At 31.8% G+C, this 20,463-nt stretch overlaps 1 protein-coding gene across 3 annotated transcripts in view; it reads left to right on the forward strand.

Moving 5' to 3' along the window:
• The window catches only part of LOC127290590 (lachesin-like), a 163,275-nt gene that overhangs the window by 87,896 nt on the left and 54,916 nt on the right, over positions 1-20,463 (forward strand). The gene's annotated exons all lie outside the window — the stretch shown is intronic.

A 20,463-nucleotide genomic window follows, 5' to 3' on the forward strand; every position in this document is an offset into this window, starting at 1 on the left:
ACGTTTTAATTTTTCAATATAATAGTGTCAGTAGTATAAATAAACTTTTAGTCAGCCGTTAAAGAACAATTTCCGAATTGTACATTAGAAAAAAAACAGTCATTTTTAGAGAGAAAAAAAGTAAATCTTTTAGATTATTTCAAAGTCAGTAGTACAAGATAGTTATAGCCAGACGAATTTTTTTAAAGTCCCTGTAATTTTGTTACAAGTAGAAAAAAATAAATTCAGTCAGACAATGCGTTTTTGTTTCGACTTATTTGAGAATCACTAGTACCAAGTGTATTTAAGACCTAGGCAAAATTATCTAGAGTCCCTGTAATTTTGTTGCAAGTAGTAAAAGACAAATTCAGTCAGACAACGAAGTTTTTAATTAGAAGACTTCTTTCGAATTCACATTGCAAAAAAAATAAATTTAATTCAGACGGTACGTTTAGGAGTTTCTATATTTACAAAAGTAGTCAAATTCAGTTTTAGTCAGACATTGTATTTTATTAAATACAAATTTTAGTTTCAGTAGTACAAATAATTTTCCGTCCGACAAGACGTTTTAATTTCTAAATACGTTTTCTGACAGTGGTATAAATCAATTTCAGTCAGACGATATATTCTATAATTTCTGTACAACTTTGTCAAAGTAGTCGAAGTCAGTTTTAGTTAGACATTGCGTTTTAATAATCACATATTTGTGTTTCAGTAGTACAAATAAGTATTCGTCAGACAAGTCGATTTAATTTCAAATACGTTTCGTGTAAGTAGTATAAATCAATTTCAGTCAGACGATACATTCTGTAATTTCTGTATAACATTGTAAAAAGTAGTGAAAGTCAGTTTTTGTCAGACTTGTGTATCAGTAGTAAAAATTGGCTTTAGTCAGACAAGACGTTTTAATTTCTAGATCAGTAGTACAAATCAATTTCAGTCAAACGTGGATAAATTATTATTTTGTATATCGGTAGTAAAAAACAGTTTCAATCAAACTAGTTTGTGTTATTTCAGTATTAGTAATACTAGTTATTTAAAAAAATTTAAAATTATTTTATTTATTTAAACAAATTTTTGTTTAATTTACTACAAGTAGTAAAATACATTTTAGTCAGACAAAACGTTTTAAATTCTCGTAACTTTTCTATTTACTAATAGTAGAGTGTCAGTAGTAAACAGTAAAACTGTAAAATTTCTATTAATTTAAAAAATCATTTAATTTTGATACTAGTAGTAAAAGTAACTTAAAGTCAGACAAATTTTGCATTATTACAGCAATAGCAATATATAAATAAAAAATTCCTTTTTTTGGGTGATCAAATTTTTCCCTGAAATTCAGAAGTAAATGTAGTACATATACATACATATTCATATATATATAAAATATGATATAACATAATATAATAATTGAACATCCCAGTTGGTTATAACGAAGGACTATATTTTCATTTAATTTAGAACCACGACTGTGTGTGAGAGTGGAAAAGCATACTTTGACTATATACTCTAGCATATCCCATGCGACAGTATAGAGAAAAGCGATATTCACTGGCAGTAACATTTTCTCTCGACCAGCGATTCATCTGATTCTATCTGATGCACAGATTACTGTGGCTGACTATTACCAGCATCCTGCATAAGCAATTGCAAAACCCAGCCAATTTCATGTTCTCATTTCACACGGAAATGATTTTGTGGATCCATTATAGTAAACTATATGACTTCTTTAATACCGTTATTCATTTTCCAACTGATAACGAGAAGGAAAAATTTAATGACAAATAATAGAACCTCCATAATGATAAATAAAATGCTATTTATTTTTCTCTTTCTGTTTTATTTTTTAACTAGGTCAATTTTCCTCTTTCATTCTCTCAAGTATCTATATAAAATGAGTATGTGAGACGAATGAAAACATAAATTAGGGTGGATTTTGTTATATAAAAACTTTTTGGAACTGACTCGATATTTCATCTCTTATATATATATATATATATATATATATATATATATATATATATATATATATTAAAAGGGATTAATTAAGTATTAGAAAAAATAAGGGCTGATGAAGACACAGTTTATGAGCAATGATCATTGTTTATTTTTCAACGAATAAATGTATATTATCCAAAGACACGTAGGTGGTATTATTTATCTGACTTCAGTTTTTCTTTATTTGTTAAAACTAATTAAAGAAATACACTAGAATTATTATATATCTATATACAATTCAATTATATTTGAGTGTTTGTAAATATTAGATATACTCAATGATTAAATCCTTTTTGTGTACATTGTCTGTTAATTAATTAAACATTTTATTGAGCTTTCAAATCATTCCCTCAAATAAAAATTTTCTAATTTTTGTTAATAATAATAAATATTTATTATTGAACCAAATTTTTTTTTTTTTCGTAAACTGTAATAAGAATATTGTTAAGTAATCTAGTAAATAAGTAAAGCAACGTTAGTAATTAAAAAAAAAAAGAATTCGAAAAACAATTTTTAGAGTTTATTTTTTTTTCAGTGATTTTTAAATGTAATTTTTAAATCATTAAAATTTCTTTCAATTTTAAAATCATTTGAAACACTTATACGGCATGGTCTAGAAGTTGCAACTGTAAAGTTTATGAAGTGGTAACCTCGGCATTACCTATCGACGGTAATTGGAAGCAGGTTCATTCGGCAAGTAACAGTTCGGCTCGTTAGAAGTAGAAACTTTTCAACGAAATCGCACAAACTCGTTTACCTCTTACGAGGTAAACGAGTCAAACTCGGTATTCCACGAGCAAAAGAGAAACTTCAAAGAGAAGCTGAAGCTACATTTGTCAATGGCTAGCTTTCTCTCTCTCTCTCCACTCTCAGTCCCTCTCTCTCTCTCACTCAGACTCGTTGAACGAAATGAGGCAAAATACTTTGTTTCATTGTTGAATACAAATAATACAAATAATCTCTATATTCAATTATTTTATTCTCTATTTCACTGGAAATTGTTCTTTAATACACCTGCTGCGAGTCTTATTACAAAAATCATAAAGAAATTTTTATATTACATATTTTTTATTTTCTACTTTAAATTCTTGACAATTTATTATAAAAGCATGAATAAGCTCTAAAATTAATTTCTCAGAATTTTCATTTTACCAAATTTCATTACCTAGAATTTATTTTTTTTACGAATTTTTGTATTACACAATTAGAAATAATAGAAAATTTTTATTATTTTAATTAATATTTTTGTTTATAGTTTTAATTATTTATAAAATTTTCTCTTGGAAATAATTTATCATATTTTTTTTTAAAGTTTATTTAATTAAACAAGATTTTTTTTCTACTTTGAAAAATAGCCAGTCATTGATCAAAAGAAAATTAAGCGTCGGATTAAAAAAAAAAAATAAAAAAATTTCACCTCGGGATTATTAATTATCTTAACAAATATCTTTTGTCCCAATATAGTAAAGTGAGCAATGAGAATAATAAAGCTAAGACTTGGATTATTAATTCGTACAACACTAACTCTGGATACTGAATTAGACTCCCCTTTAACCAAAGCTATTGTCTTTTCCTTCTTCCAAAGTTTCTCTTTATCGTTCTCTCACTATATAAAGGCGTGCTTTATTATTCAACTTTCAAAAATAGAAATGCAATTCATTTTCAAAGTTAAAAAGCTTTTAAAATTAAATGCTATATATATATATATAAGAAACTCAATACTATTTTGCATTTGAAATGTGTTAAAATTATTTTCCTCTAATTAGTCACCATTTTGAAAGCAAATAACAGTTATTAAATATATAATTCATAAGTTATATTATAATATTTTCAGAATATATTAAATAGTATATATATAGTATTAAATAACTAAATTTAATTTGATTGGTGAAAAGACATTTTAAAATTAAACAAAATCGTTTAGACAATTTGACATAAAAACACCTTACTAATTAAATTTTATTAAATATTTAATTTATGTTAAATAATATTCTGTGATTGATATTTCAAACATGAATTAATATTAAATTTATACAATGTGATATACGATACATATATTAAATATTCAATTTAATTGGTTTTGTATTTTTATCGCAATATTTTTCACCAAGTCTTTCAAAATTAAGTTACTTTCCAATTTATGGATTTTTTATATAATACATTAATTAATTTGGTATTTTTATAGAATTTCTCGTTAATTAAAACTGTTTTAAATTACTAATTATTGCATTTCTGTACAACATTCAAAATAAATAGATATTTAAAAAAATTTAGGTATTATAATGACAATGTGAAATAAAAAAGGGAAATTAGTAGAAGTGATTTTAAGTTAGACAAAATTTTCTAAAGTCTGTAAATTTTTTTATAAGTAGAAAAAGACAAATTCAGTCAGACAACACATTTTTGTTACGAGTTATTTTAGAGTCAGAAAAACAAAGACGTTTTAGAAATATTTTTTCGTTTCCAAATTGCAAAATAATAAATTTTATTTAAATTGTACATTTAGAAATTCCTGTAATATTTTCGAAAGTAGTGAAAATCAGTTTTAGTCAGACATTGCAATAATGATATATTTTTTAGTTTCAGTAGTAAAAATTAGTTTCTGTCAGACAAGGAAATTTTTAGAAACGTTTAGTGTCTGTAGTTCAAATAAATATTAGTCAAACGTTGGCAAAAATTTTCTGATTTTTTAAATCAGTAGTAAAAGTCATTTTCAGTTAGACAATAATTTGTTTCTCCAGTTTATTTTTATTTATTTTATTTTATTATTACCTATTTATTTTAAAACCGATACCGGTCAATTTTAATCATTGAAACCATTTTAAAAATTTCTTTGCAAATTCACTATAAGTAGTAAAAGACATTTGAGTCAGACATAACGTTTTAAATACTCGTAACTCTACTATTAGTGATAAAAGTTTGTGTTTGTCGAACAAAGCGTTTAAAAATCCATTAATTTTGATACTAGTAGTAAAAGTCACTCTAAGTCAGACAAGGCGTTTTAATTTCTAGATACGTCCACTGTCAGTAGTATAAATCAATTTCAGTCAGACGTTGATAAATTTTCCTAATTTTTTCCTATCTCAAATTAAAATTACTAAATTACTAAGTTAAAATTACTATTTTTTTATAGCTATAATTTAATCTGTTTGTTTTCTTTTTTATATTTATTAAAAAAATGTGCTATTTTATTTCAAGAAAAGGAATAACAAATATTGCATTAAGATAAAATGTAGAAAATTAATTTTTCTCAATTTTTCCATTTCAACTGATTTTAAGTTGATTATACACGTGCGACCAAATACCCTAAGTGAGAGGGTCTTTTCGAGAATTCACACTCGGGTGCTAAGACTCGAACGACATTTATCCGATTTCGGTATATTCCATATATAGAGAGGGAGAAAGAGAGAATGAGAGAGAGAAAGGGGGGGGGAGAGTAGAAGGAATTGCTCTCATTGGTGAAAGGAGAAAGCAGAGATAGAGAGAATGAGCATTAAGACGCGAAAGATTTAGAGGGTGTGGAGTCTGGTTGTGGTTGTAGAACCAACCCACACTCTATTCTCGACCCTCGACCCTGCTTGCTTCTGATCTCTCTACACCCTTTTCTCTTCTCTCTCTCGCTCTTTCTTTTAACCCTCTATCTCACTCCTAACGTTTCCACTATCCACAGAGAGTGAGAGAGAGAGAGAGAGAGAGAGAGAGAAAGTCCTGCTACCGGGTTCACCACTAAAACATAGCACACACCAAAAGCTACGGCTATATTCGCCATACCCAGATTGCGCTAATTAATGCTAATTGCCAAAACTAATAAATAACTGCGTGCATAAACATATTCGTTCCCAACAGGCGAGGAAAGCACGTGCGCCATCAACCGCGACTCCACAACCGACATATCTGCATGCGGTGTGGATATATGGACAGCATATAGTGAGAGAGAGAGAGAGAGAGAAACAAATTCCCCTGCCACACATTAAAATATTCATCGATTTCAGAGACAATTAGAAATAGACTTTGTGTATGTGTCTGTTATATATTTCTATATATATATATGGAATGGTGCGAGTGGCACATACTTTATTTCAGCATTGGAAAATTGTACAACTCTCGAGAACCGTATTAATAATTCTGTTTCTCTCATTGATTTCCTGTAAATTACAGTGCTATCATTAGAATTCAAATGATAAAAGTTTCATTTAGCTCGCAAATTCAATTTTGCTGTTCGACCCAGATAGAAAATTTGTTTTCAACACAACTAGACAGTTGTTTTTTTTTTCTTGACCTATACTGGGCACACTGATTCTGGCAAGAAATTTTAAAAAAGTAACTGAGTAAAATTGGAGCCTAGTCAGGGCCTGCTTTGGCCCCAGTTAGGATTTCTATTTCATCCCGAAACAGGTTTTTAAATTTTCATACTATTTAATTCTATACAGAAACTATTTAATTCCATATAGAATTTAATAGAACTTTTTTTTAGAATTTTATTATTATTATTTTTTTATTTATTTATTTTATTTTTATTTTTTTTATTATTTTTCTTTTTATTATCAAATTTCCTTTTCGGAAAATTGCTAATCTGTCCCTGAGCTGGTTAAAAGAGGGACCAAACTAGGCCCCCAGTCGTGCTTTTTATCGAATTTTATCGTGATAAAATTTTCTTCTGTAACCCACGACAGTATTTAGTATTTTATGCAGATTTTTGACTCCCTAATATAAACCCTACCAGAGCCCTTTCAAAATTTCACCACGAATTATATTTACTTTGATTTTACACATTTAATTTTAATTCATAACACCAACAATTATTATTAAATCTAAGAATTAAAATTCTTCACAAACATGTGGGATCGAACCCTAGACCCTAGGGCATCCAATTTATGTAAACTAAACCACGCAGCTATTATGACTTGATAAAAATTTCATAAAATTCCAAAAATACTGCAATTTAATCTATATTCACGAGACAAACTACAATCCTAATATGTCCAGTGTGTGAAATAATTATATTTTTTATATTAATAATTGAATTTAGCACTTGGTGTCAAAAAAAAAATGTAAGACGGTAGATAAAAATATTGTTTTAACAACGCAATCAAGCCTAATATTGAGAATTCTTAATTACGCGGCTGTGAGATGTATATTCAATAACGACACTTTCAATTATTACAAAGATATAGCTTTATTAAAAATGATATTCGTTGATAAAATTTGATAGTTTTACATTTAATGTACAATAAAAATTATATTAAAGAAAAGAAATCACTCCACATGATTTATAAAATTATTTTGATTAATCACTATACAATTCAATTCGAATTTATGTCTGGTCACGTTGCTCGTGTGTCGAGTACTAAACTCTCGTCTATTCAAAATCGCTTATAATTAAAATTCGTACACAACGTCACATTTCGGTTTGTGTACAGTCATACTTTAATATTTCCAACATTTTGCCCCCCTTGAACGGGCACGTTCAATCTTATAATCATTCTACTGGAAGTGGCGAAACTTTCTTTACTCCTCGGATACAAGTTCCACTTTGTGTCTTTATTCTAACTACTCGAATAATCCCGTCATCACCCGGTAATAACTCGATGACTCTGCCCAGACTCCAACGTAAAGGAGGGAGGTTATCGTCTCTCAAAACAACTAAAGTCCCCAATTTTATTATATCAGCTGAACCTGTGTGCCACTTAGATCGTACATTTAGTTCGTTTAAATATTCTCGATTCCAACGTTTCCACAGGTCACTTTTCAACTTTTGGACAAGCTGCCAACTAGACAATCTGTTTGTCGGAGTCTGAGAAAAATCTAGAGACGGAATTGTCATCATCGATGACCCGATTAAAAAATGACTCGGTGTCAATGCATCCATATCGTTCGGATCATTCGAAATAGGTGTTAGAGGTCTCGAGTTTAAAATCGCTTCTACTTCACACATATACGTATAAAGTTCCTCGTAAGTAAAGAGAATCTCGCCAATCGTCCTGCGCAAGTGAGTCTTGAGGGACTTTACGGCCGCCTCCCAAATTCCACCGAAGTGGGGAGTCCGAGGTGGTGAAAAATGCCACTCGATATTCTGATTAGCCAACGTTCTTGCTACTTCTCGATTATGATTTTCCGCGTTAAGGAGACCGTAAAGCTCGTCAAGCTCGTTTTTCGCTCCGACAAAGTTCGTTCCATTATCCGAGTACATTCGTTTTGATTTTCCCCTTCTCGCGAAAAATCTCTTCAAACACCCCAAGAACTTTTCGGTAGACAAGTCCCCCACCAGTTCCACGTGAATCGCCTTCGTACTCATGCAAACGAACACAGCCGCATATACTTTCACCTTATTTCTATTTCGGAATTGTTTTTCTTTTACGAAGAAAGGGCCGCAGTAATCTACTCCGCAGTTTTCAAATGGTCGAGCAGGTGTAACTCTTACTCTGGGGAGATCTGCCATTGTATACGATACCTCTTTTGGTCTTACTCGAAAGCATTTCACACACAAGTTCAAAATTCTACGAATTGATACTCTACCATCAATTATCCAAAATTTTTCTCTCAACGCGTACAAAGTACCGTTGACGCCCGAATGCATATTCTTTTCATGAGTATCGCGAATAATTAGGTCTGTAACGGGATGCGTTTTTGGAAGAAGGATAGGTTGTTTTTTATCAGAGGATATTAGGGATTTTTTTATTCTTCCTCCCACCTTCAGCAATTCTTCATGGATGATTGGCTTGAGTTTTCGTAGTTTGGACCTCTTCGTAAGTTCTTCACCCTTTTCCAGTTGTCGGATCTCGTCTGGAAACTCCTGACGTTGAATGAGGAATATGATTCTATTATAAGCCTCGCTTATTTCGTCCGGTGTCAACTGTTCAGGAAATTGATTTTGTCCTTTTGTTTTGCGAAGAAAGCGAAGACAATAGGCCACAACATTGATTAGTTTACTCAGTGATGAATACCTGCTCCATAAATTTAGTCTCGCTGATTTGTCCGTCACTATCATAACTTTATTTTTCTTTCTTTCAGGAAGCTCTTTGCAGGTAATTCCATGATTTGGCCAGTTTTCCTCCGATGATTGTAACCACTCCGGGCCACTCTTCCACATCGCGTTAGTTATAAAGTCCCTCGGCATCTGACCCCTGGATATTACGTCAGCTGGGTTGTCCTCTGATCTGACATGTCCCCACATGCTTGCATTAGTCGACTCTTGAATCTCCGCGACCCGATTAGCCACGAAGGTGTTGAATTGATGCGGTGAGGATTTTATCCAACTCAAAACAATCATCGAGTCTGACCATAGTCTGATTTTGTCTATTTTGCATCGCAGTGAATCCTTCACGGTATTCAGGAGTTTCGTCAACAGAACTGCAGCGCAAAGCTCTAACCTTGGCAATGTCACGACCTTGAGCGGTGCGACCCGTGACCTTGCACACAATAAGACGCTTCTATGTTGATCGTCGTTAGTTGTCCTGACATAAATGCAAGCCCCGTAGGCTTTTTCGCTTGCATCTGCGAATCCATGAAGCTGAAGATCAGCTGATTGATATAATCTGACTGCTCTTTCCAAACTCCACTCATTGATTAGGTGCAGTTGACCTTGATACAATTCAAATTCTTCCAGGATTTCAGGTGGTACTGGATCATCCCACGAAGTTCCGGTTTTCCAGAGTTCTTGCATCTTGATCTTCGCGGATGTAATTACTGGAGCGATGAGGCCACAAGGATCATAAACTTTTGCGATTTTCGAAAGCATACTCCGTTTCGAAATAATTTTTTTTTCTTGATCAGCAGTGACCTTGAAGTATAATGTGTCCAGTTTCGTATTCCACATCACTCCTAGTGTCTTGGAAGATGTCTCCAGGTCCAATCTTAGGTCTGAATCCACAGGATCGGATGAATTTTCAATGAGTTCCAGTTTATTCGATCTCCATTTACATAGATGAAGTCCTCCTCTCTGGGTCAACTGTATCAAGTCTCCTTGTAGTTGCTGAGCCTCTTCAACAGTGTTGGATCCAGTCAATGCATCATCAACATAGAAGTCCTCCTCGAGAGTCCTAGCTGCTTCTGGATAGTCCGCACCTTCATCTTTGGCCAACTCTTTCAGGCATCGAATGGCCAAGAATGGTGCTGCCGAAGTTCCGTAGGTCACTGTTTTTAATTGGTAGGTCTTGATTGGTGAATCTTGATTTTTTCGCCATAGGATCTTTTGAAACTTTCTGTCGTCAGGATGAATCCAGAATTGTCTGTACATTTTCTCGATGTCCGCGCTGAGTCCGACTGGATGTTGACGGAATCGCATCAGGAGCGCGAACAGATTAGTCTGGATTGTTGGACCTACCAGTAAAGTTTCATTAAGCGAAATTCCAGTATCAGTCTTTGATGATCCATCGAAGACTACCCTAAGTTTGGTAGTCGTACTGGCTTCTTTGATCACGGCATGATGTGGTATATAATAACCTTCCTCTGGACCGCTGGATGATGGTTCCATATGGCCAAGGTCCTCGTATTGCTGCATGAAAGTCTGGTAGTCTTTTTTCAATTTCTCGTCCCTTGCAAATCTTCTCTCTAACATGAAGAATCTTCGTCTGGCTACATCGTATGAATCGCCTAATTGCTCTATTTTTTTGTTGAATGCTAGACGAACGATGTATTTTCCTGTATGATCACGTTGCACATTTTCAGAGAAATGCTTTTCACAATCAGATTCCTCCTTTGTTAGATAGATTGTTTTGACTCCTTCCTCGATATTCCAAAATTTTTCCAGTTGAATCGTCAGTGGATCCCGTACCAGGTTGCATTTCAATCTCGGCTGATTCGAATTGTTGTTCAATTTTCCCGTCACGATCCACCCCAGTCTTGAATCTTGAAGAGTGACATGTGGTACCGCAAGAGATATCTTGTTTTGTCCTAGTAGATCATAGAAGAGTTCTGCTCCAAGTAGAATGTCCACCATCGCAGGCCTATGGAAATTCGGATCAGCTAACCTGATGTGAGAGGGAATACTAAATTGATTTTTGTCTATTGGAATAGATGGAATTTCACTAGTTATTTTTGGAAGGACCAAAAAGGAAAGTTTGGATGCATAAGATGATTCATTAGACTCAAGCATTGTCTCCACCCAATTAACACTATTTATTTTTTTGTCGCTCAGAACCTCAATCGCAGAATTCAACCGATGTTTTTTAAGATTCAATTTATTCGCGAATTCTTCAGTCATTAAATTTGGCTGAGAGCCACTATCTAAAAGAACTCTACAAATATGTCGTTTGCCATTCGCGTCAACCACGTTCACGATAGCTGTAGATAAAAGAACCATCGAGGAATCAGTAACATGATTACTCTTTACTATATTCTTTTCTCCCGATTCACCACATAATTCGGATCCCGAATTTTTTGAAAATTCCCGATGTAATAACGTGTGATGACGCTTATGACATATGCTACAATTTCGCGAGACACACTTTTCAATCATATGGTTCGCTCCCAAGCAGTTATAGCACAGCCCTTTCTTTTTCGTCATCTGAATTCTTTCCTCAACGTTCAACTTTGAAAATTCCGAGCAATTATGAACTGAATGATTATCTTTACAAATTGAACAAACCATTTTATTATTTGTGTTTAAAAAAGATTTACCAATTGTTCTTTTTTCCGAATTAGTTTGAAATTTATTATTTGTTTTCTGTTTATTTTGATCGTTGATTCCAGAATTCAGTGTCTCTAGCATTTGACAGCGCTCTTGCAAAAAATCAGTTAATTCCTTAAACGTAGACATCTCGGTGCCCTTCCTCGATCGTTCCCACTCCCGTCTAGATTCTTTGTCAAGCTTTGATGTGATAATACAAATTAGGGGCGTATCCCAAGTGTCTGTGGGTTGATTCAACATTTTAAGCGCGCGCACGTGTGTCAAAATTTTATCAAGTAAGTCTCGTAAACACGTGGCAGATTCTTTACTTGGTGATGACAATTCAAGTATAGCCATCATATGATTGTTAATTATCAAACGCTTATTATCAAATCTCTCTTCTAGTAAATTCCAGGCAACATCATAGCTTGCTTCAGAAATCTCTATGTTCTCGATTACGCGTGCTGCATTGTCTTTTAAATATGACTTTAAATACCGCAATTTCTGAACTTTAGGAATATTTTTATCGTCGTGAATAATTGCAGTAAATAAGTCCCTAAACCCGAGCCACTCTTCGTAACCGCCCGAGAAAGTGGGGAGATCGAGTCTGGGCAACGGAAAACTATTTCTAATTATCGGTGTTTCTACATTAGATGTTTCTATACTTAAAGCTCGCGAAGCCGCCAAAGCCCTCATATGTATTAGTTCATTGTTTCGTTGAGTGTTCAATTCTACCTCTAATTGTGCTGCAATCGTTCGTTGTCGAATTAATTCGTTTTCTGTTTCTAATTGTAACGCAATTGTTTGTTGTCGTATTGTTTCGTTTTGTCCCGTGCCTGACGTTTGAGCAGTTATGTTTTTAATAATTTCATTTGCTTCAGCAGTATATTTAAAATAACTATTTTCAAATTCAGTTCTATCTGTCTCCCTAGTCGGGCCTGGGAGTTTTATTTCTAATACTAATTGCGCTTCATCAAACTCATTCCATAGATCTTCAATTTTTTTCAATCGACCCTTGACTTCCTCGACAGAAACGACACTCAAATCAGCATTACAATTTTCTAAAAAAGTATTAAATTTTGTGAGTTTTGACTTACAATTTGTGCGGTTCTGTCGAGCAACATTAATGTCAGTTTTATCCATTATATAATTAAATAGTAATTAGTAATAATGAGAATGATACAATCGAACGATCAAAACAATAACAATAGAAGTATACTTGCTTACAGTGATGAGTCAAACAATACCAAATTCGTCGTGATTTCCGCCTTCGAAAGCGGCCTCGATTCTAACAATTTTAATGAATTTCGCAGAGTTCAACGGTGTAGATTTCTCACTCCTCTCGAAGATGAGACCCAAATAGAATTATCAAAGAAAAAGGTATCCACCACATTCCAGTAGTTTATCCATAGGATCCACAAGTTGAGTAGTATGTACGTAGATAATGGTACACTTTTCTTTCACAGTCAAATTCCAATTTTCAAAATTGAAAATTGGGTCAAAGTCTGAGCACTCGACACTTACACTTTAATGTCTGAGCTATCCGGCTCGAAGGACCAAAATGTTTTAACAACGCAATCAAGCCTAATATTGAGAATTCTTAATTACGCGGCTGTGAGATGTATATTCAATAACGACACTTTCAATTATTACAAAGATATAGCTTTATTAAAAATGATATTCGTTGATAAAATTTGATAGTTTTACATTTAATGTACAATAAAAATTATATTAAAGAAAAGAAATCACTCCACATGATTTATAAAATTATTTTGATTAATCACTATACAATTCAATTCGAATTTATGTCTGGTCACGTTGCTCGTGTGTCGAGTACTAAACTCTCGTCTATTCAAAATCGCTTATAATTAAAATTCGTACACAACGTCACATTTCGGTTTGTGTACAGTCATACTTTAATATTTCCAACAAATATGTATCCTCCAGACAAGATTGTAAAATTTAATTAAATCAAAAATTAATTTTTCAACAATACGACAATTCATTTTTAGAAAGAGAAATTTAATTAAACATTAAAAATTGTTTTAATTTACAATTGAAAATTTAATTCATTTGAACAATTTGTCTTGGAAAATTGACATTTATAGTTTTCATTTTTAAACAAATTCTACCCGTTTGTTAATATGTAGCAGATTGAATTTCAGGAAAATTAAATTTTCTTTTAGTACAAGTATTAAAATCGAGATTTAGTCAGACATTGTTTTTTTAACACTAGTAGTAAAATTCAGTTTTAGTCAGACACAACTATAGAAATGATAATTAGTAGTATATGTAAATTTAAGTCAGACGTTGTTTAATCCGATTTTTTTCAGTAGTAAAATTTAGTTTTAGTCAGACAACACGTTTTAATTTTTAGATATATTAGCGGCAGTAGTAAAAGTCGTTTTTGGTCAGACAATGTATTTTTGTGACATTTTAACATTATTAGTAATTTATCCTATTTCTTATCAGACTTGAATAAATGTTTTCAGTAGTAACAGTCAATTTTAGTCAGACATGTCTTTCGTTAAAAAAAATTAACTACAAAACAAAATTGTTTACATCACACTCGTTTTTTTGTTTATTTCCCAATTGAAATAATAAAATCCAAAAAAAAACTAATTACGTTTATCCAATTGAATATGAGATGTATAAAATAGTGCGCAGAGAATATATTCATGAAAAAAAAAAAAAAATGAAAATTATTTTGACAAGTTATATTGCGTACAAGAAAAACGTATGTACGTTACGATGCTTCACGAATTTTGCATCCGAAGGGATATTCGTAGGATTTCAAGCGGAACAATTTACCGACCTGAAAAGCGGTAGAATAATAATTCTCGACTTTTCGGTTATAACTTTCTGGTTCATATATGAAAAAAGTTAGAGCCACTTATAGTCAGCGTATTTTACGAACGTAGAGTTCACGGACACCTTAAAGTTTGAAATTGTCGCTAATGGTCTACTGTGGATTAAACGACGTTTATTGCAACAAGTACGTCTCCTTGTCGAGTTTTTCAAATGCGAAAAGTGCAAAAGAAACTTTTATATGATTTCAGTCCAATTATTTTTCAAGTAACTACGAGAGAATATTGTACAAATGAAAAATTTCAGCATAATACTATATGTGCGCGAGGTTAATATTTTTATTATAATTAAAATAACTTTACAGACATTACAAAAAAAAAAAAAAATTGTAATGTGCGTTAATTGTTTTATTGGACAATTTTTTTTTAGAATTTATATTTAAATTATTATTTGCGTTTTAATTCTATGTCCTGGAATATTTCATCTATATCCATACTCCAGAGGTCACTGGCTTCATTTAGATACATTCATGTGAAAAATTATCATTTCGTTCGACATAATTACTTTTCACTTTAATTCTCATTTTCCGAAACTTCATTTCGTATACAAATGACGGTATTTTGTCATATAATTTTTTAACAGCAATTTTATTATTTTATAAGATATTTACATATTTATAATAATATTTTAATATAAATGGTTCATAATTATTGTAAAAAAAAAATAAGGATTTTTTAAACTATTTTCTATAATTTTTGCAAAAAATGAGGAAAAATAGAAATATTTTCAATATGTCAGTGTTATTATTAAATAATGTGAATAAGTAGAGTTTTCATCTCTTCTATATTTTTCCGAGTAAAAGTTAAACTATGTTTTTCTCTTAAAAATAAGTTTTACGATACAGAGAGAACGTAGTGGGTTGTTTCAACGGAAATGGCAAAGTGCAATCGTTTCGCCGACTAAATTACGTTACGACTTTGAGACATATCACGATGGCTTGTTATCTTTATGACGTCGCACCGACGACCATCCCTCTGGCCACCTCGTAAAATACGATATCGAAGAAAACCTAAACCAATTAAGGGCAGCCTCTCATGTCGTTGCGATAAGCACACGATAAATTGGTGACTATATATATATATATGCAATATCTTTTGTATCATCTTTGCCATTGTTAAATGTCGAAAGTAATATTTACACAAGCACATACAATAAAGGCACTTATTGGTACTTTAATCTATAAGTAGTCTTCTATATATATGTATAACCAGTTCGCCATCATCAAACTTACAAAGTGCCGCTCTGTATAAATTGCGATTAATTAGAAATTTTCAGAATTAATGACTCTATCGTGTTCTATTCATGAGATGAAATTCATTTAAGAACACTCTTCAATCAAAGTGTATAGAGATAGAATAAATTTATTATATCACCCATTTTATTAGAGGGCAATAAGTTGTCGTTGAATGTCTTAAGTTTCTTAATCTTGTACGGATAAACGGTAAGAAGTGCTTTTGAAATATCCTTGAGTTTTGTAATTTTGGAAAATACTGAATTTTTTATGTGGGAAAAAAAAATTCTATTCAAAAATATAGTAGATTTTTTATTTACTAGTTTATTTTAATTTTATTATTAGTCGTGAATATTGGGATTAAAAATTGGGGTGGTATTCTGTATATTCACTTTCACTTTCACTTTCACTTTCACTTTCACTTTCACTTTCACTTTCACTTTCACTTTCACTTTCACTTTCACATTTACTTTTACTTTCTCATTTACTTTTGCTTTTGCTATGAAAAAAGTAAATGAAAATAAAGTGAAGGTGAAAGTGAAAGTAAAAATGAAAGTGAAAGGGAATATTTTTTAATTATCAATCTGGTACTTGAATGAAATCGTTACAAGTATTATATGCTTATTTTAATGGGATAAATTGGTGCCAAGTAAAAAAAAAAAAGGAAAGTGTAAAATTGCGTGAGAATAGTGGTGGAATCTTAAATTTTATTGGCAGAGAAGCCTACTGCGGTCAAGCGGTTTAGTCCTGGGTGCAAAATATTCCAGCAATTTGGTGACACTGCCAAGCATTCGACTGGTCTTTTTATCCCTGGTGTTATCCGGCTTAGTTTTATCACGAACGCTTTATCCTTCCATTCTCTTTTCCCTTCAACCCGAGAGACCCAGAATTCATTCCCTTTGCCTATATTCTGGATTAATGCCAGTTTGGTCCTTCTCTATCGTAGGTTTCTCTTTTCTTCTTTTTCACCATACTGCCAGATTCATGTTTTTTTCTGATTGTTTTGGTCCATTCGTTCACTCGTCCGTTTCTTCCTTCTCTCTTTCTCTCAGTATTATACATATATATATATGTACCACAAAAGAGAGATGCAAAACTTTTCTCCGCATCAAAAAATACAAACTCCTCAAAACTCTCGTTGCATCACGTCTATTTTAGCATGAATCGAATTCACTCTACGGGCTGTGTAAAATCCGACTTTTCACAGTGACGAAAGGATTTGGATACTGAAACCAAATAAGATTCTATTTATTTTGAAAACATGAGAAATAAGTGCACTTAAATCCGCGCTACTTGAAACAAAAAGAAATTGATTTTTTCTTTTAAATAAAAATAGAGAAGTACTTTTTCTTAAAATGCATTGTATTTTTTATTTTAGATCGGTATTATTTTGACACAAATTAGCAATTTATTTTTTTTCAATTTGGAATTATTGTATGAATAACGGTTGTAAAATATAAAAAATATTGTAAAAAAAAATTTTGTTGCAAAATTATATCGAAACATTTTTTTTTTAAATTTTTAATGAGATAACAATGTGACAGAAATTTAATAAAAGAGAAGCTTTGTAAAATATTCGTTACACGAACACAAAGCATCCTTTGACATTCGATATATTTTTTTTTTGTATTTATTCATTTAATATTATTTTTATTAGTTTTAGAAAATTTTGCTTCTCGAAAATTCTTGCTAATATTAAAAGAATAAATTTCGAAAATTACAAAAAAAAAAATTATTTGACATTGAGAAAAACTGCCATTTTTTTCCATATTTTTGAAAAAATTAACGTTGAAGATTAAAAAAATTATAATTATCGCAAATAATCACCCTGATTCATGAATAATTTTTTTTTTTTTTGAATGTATAAAAGTGTGTTAAATTAAAAATGGCGGAATACTATGACGCTTTTACGAGGGCATTTTTTATGTACTTTCGTAAAGAAGTAGAGCTATGAAAGCTTAGCAATCCTTGCAAATTGCATTATTCTCTCTAAATAGTTTCTTGGGAAACAGAGGTAGATATAAAAAAGATTTTACGAATATACGTGAAGCAGGCCGAGATAGAGAGAGAGAGAGAGATCGCATTCTTAGTCTTTCTCTAGGGGATTTACGACGGCTGAAGCACTCTAATCCGATTTGTCACGATTCCACTCTAACGAGGGACACCGGATATACAAGGAAGACGATATAAAGTCGTCGGTAGTGTATTTCGGGTTAAGGGTTAATTACACGCTACCGACCATAACACGCCTTGGGCTACGTTAAACTTTGGACATCATTGATTTGTGGGGAAACTAGCCCGCGAAGTACACACACTCACATACTCTCTCTCTCTCTCTCGCTCTCTCTCTCATCCTTCCACTCACGAATATAGATATTTCAAGCTCGTAAGTTCAATTCATAGCGAATATGGAGTCGAACGCCCTGAAGCTACTACTTGGTCTGCAAGTTCGTATACTCAAACCCCCCTCCCCCCTTTCATACAATCTCTCTTGGCTCTCTCTCTCTCTATATATATATATATATACACGCATCTATTCCAATATCTCCGAGAAACGGTTGCTCGTGTTACCTAGCAGCTTTCTGTTCTGATTTCTCTCTTCTCCTCTTCCTCCTTTGACTCTACTATTTTGCGTATATATATATATATATATATGCTGTGGGTCATTAAGGAAATTCCTGAGTCGCCGGCAGTAACGAAACTCGAAATGGATTTGTCCTTATAACGGTAACATGGACTCGAAAACCACTTTCGGAAACATATTCACTCTCTCGAAAATTCAAGTCTACTTCCGGCTGTTCTCACCCTTTGGGGGTTTGTATATATATATATACATATATACGTATATATAAGCATTGGAACTCAATCCTTGCCAATCCTTATCGTATTTTCCTCACAGTCAGAAATATCTTTTTCATTCCTTTCATAGGGAAAAATCGTCTTTGTCTGGGCGCGCGGAAATATATTTCAAGTCGAATGCTTGCCAATTTTGATTCAACAAAATGTAACCTGTAAAAATTTTCTTCCAAAAAATGGCTTAGTGTGCTGACAAAAATTTTCCATCGTGGAAATCTCATTCATCATATTGACTGTGTGTGTGTGTAAGAACAGAATTATTTGAATTCAATGAGACATGTATTTGAATTTGATTTTGCTACTTTGAAAATCGTGTTGATTTTTTTATTTTTTAGTTTTACAATAATAAGAGTTTAAAAAAATTAGGTAGCGATGACTTTTTTTATAAATTAAAAGAATAGGGAAAAGTTTTTTTTTATGCAGGAGCATAAGAGCAAAACAGTTTTTTCGGCAGAAAAAAAGTAAAAAATTCAGAGAAATTTATTGTAAGTAGTACAAGTGTATTTAAGTCAGACAATGATACAATTTTCTCATTTGTTTATTAGTAGTAACAGTCTTTTTCAATCAGACACGACGAATTGTGTTCTTAATATTTTAATTGTCAGTAGTACAAGTCAGTTTATGTCAGACAGAATTTTTAAATTCTTCTAAGTAGTAAAAATCACTTTTAGTCAGACAATATGGAACTATTTTTGTCTCAGTAGTACAAGAGTGTTGTTGTCAGACATAACGTTGTAAATTCGACTACTTTTGTTTCTCAGGAGTACAAGTGTAGTTTAGTCATACAATATTTTTCAGTGATGCGTATTATTTTTTTATAAGTAGAAAAAAATATATTTAGTCAGACAAGACGTTTAAAATTAAAGTTGTATTTTATATCAGTAGTTGAAATCAATTTAAGTCAGACATGATATTTTAGATTCAAATTACTTTATTTTTAGTAGTAGAAGTAATTTTTAGTCAGACAGTATTTTCTGGTGCGCCACTAACTTTGTAATAAGTAGTAAAAATCAGATTTAGTCAGACATGAAGTTTAAATTCGCAATATTTCATTATCAGTAGTGCAAATTAATTTTAGTCAAACTTTTGAAACTTTTTCCTAAACGTATATAAGTAGTAACAGTATATTTCAAGCAGACAAGAGGTTTTAAATTCAACTTATTTTAGTTTCAGTAGTATAAATAAGTTTAAGTCAGACATGACTTTAAAAAAATTCTTGTAACTTTGATGTAAGTAGTAAAACTCCGTTTAAGTCAGCCAAGATTTTATATCGTATTTGTCGAATATCAGTAGTAAAAGTCCATTTCAGTCAGACAAAAAGTTTTATATTCTTGTCATTCGACTAAATTGTAACAATTGTAATATTCTTGGTATCCCAGTACAAATTTTAAAATTTTTTTTACATAATTGAAATTAATTGTTCCAGCAATTATATATAAGTAGTACATGCTTGTTTTAGTCAGACTTGACCAAATTCACCTAAATTGTGTTTCAGTAGTAAAAACCAAATTCAGTCAGCCATTTTAAGTTAACCTTATTCGAGTATCAGTAGTACAAATAAAATTCCACATCACTTTTTTATGAACTCATTAAAAAAAATATTTTTAACAAAGAAAATAAAATAATTTAAATGAGAAAAAATCTTATTTACAAAATGCTATTGTATTTATCACGTGAATGAAGGAACGTACCATTCGGACTATTTCTTGTGCTATTTATCCCTCCCTCTTATTTCCCTTTTGGCAATGTGACCTCAAGGTATTTCTCTTTCTCTCTCTTTTCTTGTTTAAAAAGGGAGATCTCTCTCTCTCTGTCTATCTCAACATGGAACTCTCGAATCTTTTCTAAGGAAAATTCCAAAGCACAGGTGCTTCTTCGAGAAAGCTCTTTTTCTCACCACACATACACAGTTCGTCGCTGGGGC

This window comes from Leptopilina boulardi, unplaced genomic scaffold, assembly GCF_019393585.1.
Source record: "Leptopilina boulardi isolate dan_hultmark-lab unplaced genomic scaffold, ZJU_Lbou_2.1 LbouV2_72, whole genome shotgun sequence".
Taxonomy (NCBI): Eukaryota; Metazoa; Arthropoda; class Insecta; order Hymenoptera; family Figitidae; genus Leptopilina; species Leptopilina boulardi.